Source organism: Marmota marmota, unplaced genomic scaffold, assembly GCF_001458135.2.
Source record: "Marmota marmota marmota unplaced genomic scaffold, marMar, whole genome shotgun sequence".
Classification (NCBI taxonomy): domain Eukaryota; kingdom Metazoa; phylum Chordata; class Mammalia; order Rodentia; family Sciuridae; genus Marmota; species Marmota marmota.
In genome coordinates, this window is record NW_026000102.1 from 2,138,920 (window position 1) to 2,150,439 (window position 11,520).

The 11,520-nt window shown below is 40.5% G+C and overlaps 1 long non-coding RNA gene across 1 annotated transcript in view; it reads left to right on the forward strand.

The window, feature by feature from the left end:
• Window positions 1–2,381: 2,381 nt before the first annotated feature.
• Window positions 2,382–11,520, forward strand: part of LOC125610775 — a 29,141-nt gene continuing 20,002 nt past the window's right edge. The window contains exons 1-2 of the long non-coding RNA XR_007340782.1: window positions 2,382–3,456; window positions 4,650–4,969. This is a non-coding gene — a long non-coding RNA (uncharacterized LOC125610775). The remainder of the gene's footprint in view (window positions 3,457–4,649; window positions 4,970–11,520) is intronic.

An 11,520-nucleotide genomic window follows, 5' to 3' on the forward strand; every position in this document is an offset into this window, starting at 1 on the left:
GCCGCGCAGCGGAGAAGGAAAACGGAAGACGTCTCCTTCCTGCGGAGAGCTTCGCTGCTGCAGAGCCCTCGCTGCACTCCTCCCCTCCCCAGGAGAGCGCAATGGAGGAAAAGTCGCAAGAACTTCATTACTTTTATTTTGCTTTGGCATTTTGGAGACACACTTAAAAAAAAAATATATATATATATATATATATATTAAGCGTACTGCTAAATATGGATAAATGAGAGACCCAAATAACTGAGAAGTGTGGACACCCTCTGCAAGAAAGACGTTTAAAAAACAGCCTCGGGGCTAGTGGCGCCCGCCTGTAATGCCAGAGGCAGACAGGTCACAAATTCGAGGCTAGCCTCAGCAATTTAGCAGATCCCTAACCCAGACCCTGTCTTAAAATATAACATAAAGAAGGGGCTGGAGGCTAGGAATGTGGCTCAGTGTCTCAGCACCCTGGACTCAATCCCCAGTACCAATAAATAAATAAATATTTGATTTTTTAAAAAAATAGCCTCACCCGGATAAGGACATAAATATTTTGTAACATGCAAATCTAAATTGAATCGTCAAAGTAACAGTACCATGAAACCCAGACTTTGCCACAAAGAATATATTGTATTGGAAGGTTTACCAAACCATAATCTCAAAGGTTCCATTCCAGAATTAAGAGTTACAATTTATTTGTTACATACTTAAAATAGGAACCTATTAAATTTGTTAGGAATTTGTGAGTAAAGTTACCACTGGTTCGGCGTGTTACCTGCTTTCCAGGAAAGGAATCTGTGTAGACAGAACTTGGATTGGACCCCTGTTGACATAGTCGTTAATACATTCACTTCTCTTTTAAAAATACGTTATTGCCGTATAATCTCACACCCGCTTTTTTATTTTTTTTTGGGGGGGGGTACCAGGGATTGAACTCAGGGGCACTTGACCACTGAGCCACACCCAGCCCTATTTTGTATTTTATTTAGAGACAGGGAGAGTCTCCCTGAGTTACTAAGCACCTCGTCTTTGGTGAGGCTGGCTTTAAACTCGTGATCCTCCTGCCTCCGCCTCCGGAGCCACTGAGATTACAAGCGTGTGCCACTGCGCCCAGCTATTCAAACCCCCTTTTAAAGTATACAGAGACTGAGGCAGGAGGAGCACAAGTTCTGGGCCAGCCTCAGCAGTTTAGCAAGAACCTATCTCGAAATGAAAGAAAGAAAGTGAGAAAATAAGAGAGAAAGTGAGAGAGAGAGAGAGAGAGAGAGAAGCAAGCTACGGTCAGGATTCACAGAGTTGTTCAACTGTCATTGCTCTCTAATTCCAGAACCTTTTCATCCCCCCCAAGAGAAACCCTCTCCCTAACACATTAACAGTCACTTTTCATATCCCTCTCCTTCCAACCACTAATCTACCTTCTGTCTCTGTGGAGTTTCCTATTTTGGACTTTTTACATCAAGAGAATCACAAACTCTGTGACTTTTTGTGTCTGGTCTAAATTTAAAGTATGTTTTTAAGGCTCATCGGTGTTGTAGCACAGCAGGCACCGTGGTCTAGGCCTAACACCAGCAGCTGGAGAGGCTGAGGCAGGAGGATCACAAGTTCAAAGCCTATCCAAATCAGCTAGATGCTGGCTCTAAATAAAATATAAAAAAGGGCTGGGGATTTGGCTCAGTGGTTAAGTGCCCTGGGATTAATTCCCAATACTATGTAACACATATTGGTATTTCTTTTTTTTCCTCATTACTGTGGATTGAACCCAGAGGTGCTGCACCACTGGGCCACATCCCCAGCCCCCTTTATTTCTTATTTATAAACAGAGTCTTGCTGGCACAGGCTGGCCTCAAATTTGCAATCCTCCTGCCTCAACCATCAGTTGCTGGGATTACAGGTGATTGCTGACAAGTATTTCATTTCTTTAATGCCAAACAATGTCCCATTGTATGGCTATAACACCTTTTCATAGTTAATGGAATTTTAGGTCACTTCTACCTTTGGGCTTTTCTGAATCATGCTGCGATAAACTTACCTATACAAGTGTTTGTGTATTTTTGTCTCTCTCTTGGGCAAATGTAGAAGAGGAATTTCTGAGTTGAGATTTTGAGGAACTTTCAGACTTTTCCAACCCAGCTGTACCATCTTACCTTCCCACCAGGAATGTGAGCATTCCAGCTTATTCACACTTTACCAATTGTTGTTGTCTTTTTTATTGTAGCCACACTAGAAGATGTGAAATGATCCCTCATTGCGGTTTTGTTTCTTATTTCCCTAAGGGTTAAGGATGTTGAGGTTTTTTCATGTGTTACCTTTCTTTGGGAAAATATTCAAATCCTATGTAATTTTTAATTGGATTATTTATTTTTATTATTAAATTGTAAGAGCTCTTTTTTATATTCCAGAGACCAGTGCCTTATCAGATATATGGTTTGCATACCCTTTCTCCCATTCTGAGGACTTTTTTTCACTTTTTTGATGGTAAAAAATTTAATATGATGTTGTCCATTTTATCAAATTTTTGTCATTTGTGCTTTAGTTGTAATAGATTCACTTTACAAGGAATATTTAATCATTTAGTATTCAAATGTTATACTTAGGTATCCTTCCCACTGTGGTTGGAGAAAATAAAATCAGCAAAGTTAAATGGCTTGCTTCGAGTCAAATAGGAAATTATTAGAAATCTTGCTTCCTCTGAATTCGTTCCCCAAAATAAAAATAACTATGTGTATTACAAAGATATATTGTCTAGTATATAGTAGATTTTTTAAAAATGCAAGATAAAGCACTGATTACATATTTGTTTGCTGAATAGTTATATTGTGATTATTTTGCCACAGTATTCTGCTCCCTATAAATTCCATGTCCTGTCTGGTTTATAGGTGGTACAATCTGTGATTTCTGACATTTGAATTTTTCTGAGTTGAATTTTTTTTTTCTTGCAATACTGGAGTTTGAACATAGACCTCATGAATTCTAGGGAAGTGCTATACCAGTGAGTTACATCTCCAGCCCTTTCCATTTTATTTTATTTTGAATCAGGGTCTTGCTATATTACCCAGGCTGGCCTTGAACTTGTGATTCTCCGGCCTAAGACTCCTAAGTAGCTGGGACTATAGGCGTGCACTATAAGGTAATTTTGTAGAGTCACAAAAATTAGACATGAGGTCTCTTTGGCTGTATAATTTACTTCCCAGAGTTCTTTTACAAGTTGAATCCCTCTAATACATTTTTTATTGCCTCTACAGCTGTGTTCCAACGTTTGTGATCATTTCACAATTTTCCTTAGGGGAAGCTTTCCCACAACCTCATGAATAACTGCCTCAGAGCTGTTTGTGATAGACAGCCCATACATTGTTTTGCTCATTTTCTTCCATTTGAATGTATTTTCCCTTTGGAACTTGTGAAATCATCTCTTTGCCTCACTAAGGAACAACCAAGCTTCAAGATCTTCAATAAATTCGTTCTTAGAATTACTTGGATGTGAGTAAAAATATTTCTTTTCTAATTTTCTGTAGGGGTACTGGTGATTAAACTCAGGTCCCTGCATAAACTAGGTGCTTTACCACTGAGCTACATCCCCTGCTCCCAAAATACTTTTTTAAACTAATAACTGATAAAGAAAGAGCCCATAAAACAACCAAATCATGAAAGGGAAAATTAAAGTATATTTAGGGCAGGATTTTCTTATTTTAAAAGGGTAAAGGTGTTTGGTTTTGTTTACTTTTATGTGATAATAAAAAATAGCCTCCACTAGAATTTGTAACCTTTTAGAAGAACTCTTATTCAAATACCAGGACTTAGCCCTGTGAGAATGGACTTTTGATCTGACACTTAAATATAGCATGCCTGAGCCTAAGCAACTCCATTTTAAAACTCCAGTTTGAAACCTGCAGTCTCACCAGGCACAAAGCCCTCCAGTGTGGCCCTCAGGCACAAACAAGTCACTTCCCCCCACCCTGATAAACTCAGAGTGAAGTCTCAGGCAGGCTGTTCTCGCCCAATAAGAGGGAAAGGTGAAAAGATCAGGGTGGGGACCACCAAACACTGAGTAATCCAGTGGTAGCTGATAAGGATTGAAAGGTGGGGGTCAAAAGCCCCAAAATCTGGTATAAATAGTGGAGCAAAAATGAACAGACATTCAGCCACCCACACTGATGCCCTCACACTGAGAGCCTGAGGAGGACCTGGACTCACATCCCAACACTTTTCATTGTTGCCTGATCCTCTGCGTCTTCCTCACGGCTCTCAAACTCTACAGCCACATCTTAACCCTGCTGAGAGACGCAACTTCTCCCTAGGACTGCCACCTCAGCCAGCCATCAGTGTAAGTTGAGGCACCCGTGACAAAAAGGAGGCAGGTGAAAAGTAGCTGAAAAGGCTTTGAGATTTGCTCCTGGGCAAGACCCTCCCGTCCAACAGAGCCTCCTGGTGGTGTAGAAGTCGCACCCAGGCTCAGCCAGATTGGAATTTTAATAGGTTTAGAGCAGGAAGGGAGGGCTTGGGACAGGAAAGGGAGGCTTTTAGAGCCCCTTGTCCTCCTGGTCGGGGTTCTTGCTGAGATCCATGTCCCTCCAGGATTGGTCAGGAGACCCCCCCCTGATTGACAGATGGTTAGGAGGCACTGTCACTGCTTGTCTGTTGGCGCCTGATGGGTTGTTCTTTCGCGCGCACAGGTTGCCTGGTACTTTGTTCCCTTAGCACCTCAAACCAACCTAACAGTCAGCTCCACCCCAGGAGAAGCCTGCCTTGGTTCCTGACCTGATCACCGAGGTCTGAGTGAGTATGCATCTGCTGGACTTAGCGCCTAAGGCTTGAGACTTTTGATCTGACACTTGAACTTAGCATCTAGAGGGAATGTCTGTCATGAGCCTCTTATGAATAAGTGTGTTTGCAGTGCTTAGAATTAATCTAGAATTATTTGCTGTGAATTGACTCTATCTCTTGCAGTGACTAGCATTAAGGATTGTCATTTCCTTGATTAAAAACCTATAGAGTAAAATTGTATTGAGTGATTTGAGGGAATAAAGCATTGACTAGGGCAGAAACGCATGGATATTCTTTATTTCTCCCCTTGGACGACATAAGTTGCACCTTTGGCCCATCACAACAAGTGCTCACTGGGTTGAAGTTTGTCTTCCTGAGCTGGAGACCACTTGTCTATCATGCACAAGGCCCTGATTTCAGGCCCCAGCACTGCCAAATAAAAATAAAAATTGCCTTCCTAGAGAGATAGAAAGCTAGACCTAGCAAACTTCCTGATATTGATCACCTACATTTGTGAATATGTTCTGTTTTCTGTACTGCCATCAGAAGGCAACCCCTTCACCTGAACTCTGGGTCCCTTCCCCTCTCCCTTTAAGGACATTGCCCCCACACATATCCCTTCTCTTCTCTTACCATCAATGCCTCCCGCCTGCTGCACACATTCCTGTGGTAGAGTTTTAGAAGCCTGCTATGGTCTGAATGTCTGTCAACCACCCCCATATGTTTCATATGTTGAAACCCAACCCCCAGAGTGACAGTATTTAGAGTTGGGACCTAGAAGAGGTGATTAGGCCATTACAGTTCTTTTCTCATGAGCCGAATTAGTGTCCTTATCAAAGAGACCTGAGAGAGCTTGTTTACCTCTTCCACGTGAGGACACAGCCATGATCTTGAACTTCTCAGCCCCCAGAACAGTGAACAATACATTTCTGTTTTTTATAAATTGCCCAATTAGCCAGGCTCAGTAGCACCTGCCTATAATCCCAGCAGCTTGGGAGGCTGAGGCAGGAGGATCATGAGTTCAAAGCCTCAGTAATTTATTGAGGCCTTAAGTAACTCAGTGAAACCGTATCTCTAAATAAATTATTTAAAAGGGCTGGGGATGTAGCTTAGTGGTAAAGTGCTCCTGGGTTCAATCCCCATCCTCCACCCCTCAAAAAGAGAGAAATTGGGAGAAATACCTGGGTTCGATAGTACACACATGTAATCTCAGTGACTCAGGAGACTGAGGCAGGAGGATCACTAGTTTGATGCCAGCTTGAGCAACTTGACAAAATCTTGTCTTAAATTTTAAGTAAATAAATGGCTAGGGATGGAGCTCAGTGGTAGAGTGCTTGCCTAGCATGTGCAAAGCCCTGGATTCAATCCTCAGCACCATAAATAAATAAATGGGAGAAATATAGCACATCTTGTATATATGTTTGAGAATTCACAAAACAGAGGTGAAAATTGAAGATTTAGGGTAAAAGTAGAATTAATGAGAGCATTACTGTTGGATTCTTTACATTATTGGTTGGATTCTGTACATTATCTGAATCCTAGGCTTCCTAAAATCTATATTTTTTAATTTCACTTCCTCTTGAAAAAAGCCTTTTCTTTGTTGTGTTGTTTTGTTTTTTATGGTGCTGAGGATTGAACCCAGGGCCTGTGCATGCAAAGCAAGCACTCTACCAACTAAGCTATATCCTAGCTCAAAATCTTTTCTTTGATAAAGTTATTGTGGACTAGATCTGGTCTGCCATTTGGTGCTAGCAATTTTTTAGATTTTTATCCTTCTTCTTGCATATAACAAGACAGTGTGCTCAAAAGGACTATCTGCTGAATTAGGAGGCATCTGGCCTGTTACAGCCAGATGCCGCGTATGACAAGCGCATATGACAACCATACATGGCATCTGGCTATAGCCATTGGTAGTACCTATGATTGAATTAAAGCCTCTGAATGTTACTGTTTGAAATTCACATATGCCGCTCCTTACTTGGGCTTAGATTTGGAATTCCTCTTGCTTGGGGCAGGACTTTATTTCTGTAGGGCTGCACAGTTGTGCCAAATGATAGGTCCTTTGCTGCTCTCAGCAAATGTGGTTGCCAAAGCCAGGAAACAAAGCCAGTGCTGCTGACTCAGTCCCTCAGCTATTCTTATATCTGCTAACCACTTATCGAACACCATAATGGACAAAGACCCAGCAAGATTCGAAGATGAGTTAGTGAATCACGACTCGCCAGGTATGACCCTGCTGGTAAGGGACGTACGTTCAAGGAGACACAAAGCACACTGAACTATAATACACAGTAGAAACTCTTGAATGTCATAAAATTTCAAAGAAAGTACTAAAAGAGTCCAGAGGAAAAAGATATATCACTTCAGGTTTGGAGGATATAGCTTCAAACTAACTAAAAGCAGGCAGACATTTTAAAGGAAATATACCCAATCAACCTCCTTCAGTGATCTCAATATTTCCCACATTTTGGTGATGGGAGTGTAACTCAGTGGTAGAGTACATGCCTAGCATGTTCAAAGCCCTGGGTTTGATCCCTAGCACCACTAAATAAATAAATAAATAGGGGTGTGGGTGTGTGTGTGTGCGCGCGTGTGTGTTTGTGTGCACATATGCATATTTTTCCCTTTGAAACACAGAAATTCACCAGGAATTATGAGGCATACCTGTAATCCCAGCAACTAGGGAAAATGAGGTAAGAGGATCACAAGTTGGAGGCTAGCCTCAGCAATGTAGCAAGATCCTGTCTCAAAATAAAACATTAAAAGGGCTGGAAACGTAGTACAGTGTAAGAGCACCCGAGATTCAATCCCCAGTACCACCAAAATAATAAAAATAGTAGGAACAATAATAATAAAGGAGAAAGGGATGAATATGGTGAATGATAACTGCTCATATGATATGAAACTCATCACATCAGATGCAAGGGGTTTGAGGAGAAAGGCAACGTACATAGTATTGAAAACTGAAGAATACTGTCTACTGTTTTCCCTCTCCTTCCTTTCTGTTAATATTTCCAGTAGCTCCAAATATGTTGTGACTGGTGTCACAACAGACCCAGGAGAGGCAGGAAGAAATTGTGCATTCAATTTTGAAAACTATCCAAAAATATATGACTTAGGGCTGGGAATATAGCTTAGTATAGAGTGTATGCTTTGTGTACATGAGGCCCTGGGTTCAATCCCCAGCACAGCAAAGGAAAAAAAAAAAATAATAAAGGCAAAGAAAACAAGGTGTGTATACAATTTTCTTTTATTTTATAAGGTCATACCTTTTATGTGAGAGAAGGATAAGAGAACACATTCCCACCTCCCCCCGCATCCAGCAGTGTGTGTGTGTGTGTGTGTGTGTGTGAGTGTAAGAACAACTAAGACTTAACAGAACTGTTATGAAGAAGGTAAATCAGCCACATAAATTGTAAAACAGACAACCTGTTTCTATTTTTATGCAACCATTTAAAATCCACAAGTTTTCATCAATGTTATATCTTTGTATTAGGAGATACACAAATACTTATAAATAAACCTACTTTATTTGAACACTTATTTAATTGGGTATTTATAGTAGCTTTTTTTATATATTTATCACTGTTGATACAGGTTTAAAATTAGTTCCAGGATGCAGTTTTCTTTGCATAATTCTGAGAAGCAAGCAGGTTTCTAAATGATGTTCTAGTATATTTCTCTGCACTTGGACTTTTATGAGGTGCGCCTGGGTTCTCAAAAATTGCACCCAGAGTAAAATAGCTGAACAAACCATTGAAGAAAAAAATTTAACTCTTGCTTGTTTGCTCAGGAATATCTTTTTCTCTCTTTTATTTATTTATTTTTAAAATATTTTTAGTTGTAGATGGACCCAATACCTTTATTTATTTATTTTTATATGGTGCAGAGGATCAAACCCAGTGCCTCATGTGTTAGGCAAGCACTCTACCACTGAGCCACAACCCCAGCCCTTCTTCTCTCCTTTAAAAAAAAAAAAAAATTCATTGTGCAATTATATGCACACAGGAAAGTGCATATAAATATTTATAAAGTAAAACCTGTATAATTCCCAAACTAACCAAGGAATCCAGCATTGCCAGACCTCACTCACGTCCCGATCACAGCCTGACCCTTGCATCTAGAGGGTTATTATCCTGGCTTTCAATTGCAATTGCACTACACTGAGCCACAACCCCAGCCCTATCATAACCTTTTATTAATAGTTCTCTTGAACGAATCTTTCTAGGTTTTAGTAATGATAAATCATGCTGCTATGCATATATATTTACACATATATAAATATATACATTACATATATAATTTCCTCACTTTTCTTCACAATTTTATCATTTACATATTCACCCCAAAAGAATATGGTGGAGTTTTTGGCCTGCCTTTGAATTGTGAAGAAATGAAATTATACTATTATACTTTTTGCATCTTCCTTTTGTTTGTTTTTTGGTGGTGCTGGGGACTGAACCCCGGGCCTGTGCACTCTACTAACTGAGCTACATCCCTGCCCCATCTTACTTATTTTTGTTGTTCAACCTTGTAAGGTTTATCTGTGTTGCTGTATTTATTTGCATAGTTGATTTATGCTCATCTAGTATTCCATTGGATGAATATACCATAACCTTTTTAAAAATATTTTTTTAGTTGATAGACCTTTATTTTATTTATTTATATGTGGTGCTGAGAATCGAACCCAGTTCCTCACACAGGCCAGGCAAGTGCCCTAACACTGAGCCACAACCCCAGCCCTATCATAACCTTTTATTCATAGTTCTCTTGAACATATCTTTCTAGGTTTTAGTAATAATAAATCATGTTGCTATGCATATATATTTACACATATATAAATATATACATTACATATATAAAAATATATTTTTATGGCCATACTGGGGATTAAACCCAGGAGGACTCTACTACCAAACTACACCCTCAGCCCCTTTTCATTTTTTGTTTTGAGACAGGTCTTGCCAAGTTGCCCAGACTGGTCTTGAACTCATGACCCTCCTGCCCCAGCCTCCCAAATTGCCGGGATTACAGGTGTGTGCCACTGTACATGGCTTGTTCCACATATTTTCATTTTCAAATCCTGGTATAATTAAGCATATGTTTCCCCTTTGTCTTCTTGAAAATAACATTGCCTTGGGAAGAGAATGTAACTCAGTGGTGGAGTGTGTACTTAGCTAAGCATGTACCGGACCTGACAACATCAAAAATAAAGAAAAAACTTAGTCTCTTTATTTGATGGATTTACCACATTACCACTTCCAGTGTTTTATATATATATATATATATTTTTTTTAATTTTTCTCCCTCCCTCCACTTCTTCTCCCTTTTCATGGTTTTTAAACTGATACATGAAAACATAAAAGTTGTACATATTAATGTGGTACCATGTAATGTTTGATACGTTTACATATTGCATAATGGCTCTTGTAGGGGTTCTTTGGGCAAAACTAGGGATTGACCCCAGGGGCACTCTACCACTAAGCCATACCCCCAGCACTTTTCATTTTTTCTTTTGAGACTGGGTCTCAAAAGTTGCTGAGGCTGGGCTGGGTGCATTGGCACACATCTGTAATCCCAGCGGCTCAGGGGTCTGGGACAGGAGGATTGCAAGTTCACAGCTAGCCTCAGCAAAGGCGAGGTACTAAGCAAATCAGTGAGACCCTGTCTCTAAATAAAATTCAAAATAGGGCTGGGGATGTGGCTCAGTAGTCAAGTGCCCCTGAGTTCAATCCATGGTATAATAATAATAATAATAATAAAGCTGCTGAGGCTAGCCTCAAACTGGTGATTCTCCTGCCTCAGCCTCCAGAGTCACTGGGTTACAGGTGTGCGCCACCATGCCTGGCCCTCTTTGGTAATATTTAAATAAGGGGGAGGGGAGGGAGAGGGGAAAGCACACTTCCCTCTAACTGTTATTGAACCAGGCCCATTTTGCCTGCTACACAATATGCCCATCACTGAAGTGAAGAGTACTGTAAGAGTTTGTCAGGCAGCCAAGTGTGGATACAAGAGAGTAAGTCAAATCTGCCTCCCCCAGGACAGCTGTTAGAGATATTTATAGGATAAAGGACAGTGATTTAAGGAGTGGGGAAAGGTGACTGAAGGTAAGGTGATTGGTGGTCTGCACAGGTGTAGTCAATATTCATATCTCTTCATAGGATTCATGTTCAGGAAATGAAAGCATCAGCAGGGTCTGAGAGCAGATTTCTTGACATTGAGAGGTCATCCACTGGACAGCTGCACAGGCCCAAGCAGGAGTCAGTAGTTTCAACAAAAGCAGCCTTCAACATTTGCAGGTATATGGATAGAGTTGGAGAATATCATTCTAAGCAAAATAAACCAATCTCAAAAAACCAGGAGCCAAATATTTTCTCTAATAAGTGAATGCTAATCCATATGGGGAGGGGGTGCATGGGCTAAGTGGAGGAACTTTGGATGGGGCAAAGGGGTATGAAAGGCGGTGGGATGAGACAGACATCATTACTCTAGATACAGGTATGATTGCAGGAATGGTGTGACTCTACTTCATGCACAATCAGAGAAGTGAAAAATTCTGCCCCATTTGTGTACAATGAATCAAAGAGCTTTCTACTGTCATGTATAACTGATTAGAACTAAAAAAAAAAAAAACGCAGCCTTCAAGTCAGGCATGTGCAGGCATGGTGCACGCCTGTAATCCCAGCTTCTCAGGAGGGTGAGGCAGGAGGATTCCAAGGATGAGGCCAGCCTCAGCAACTTAGTGAGACCCTGTCTTAAAATTTAAAAAAAAAAAAAAAA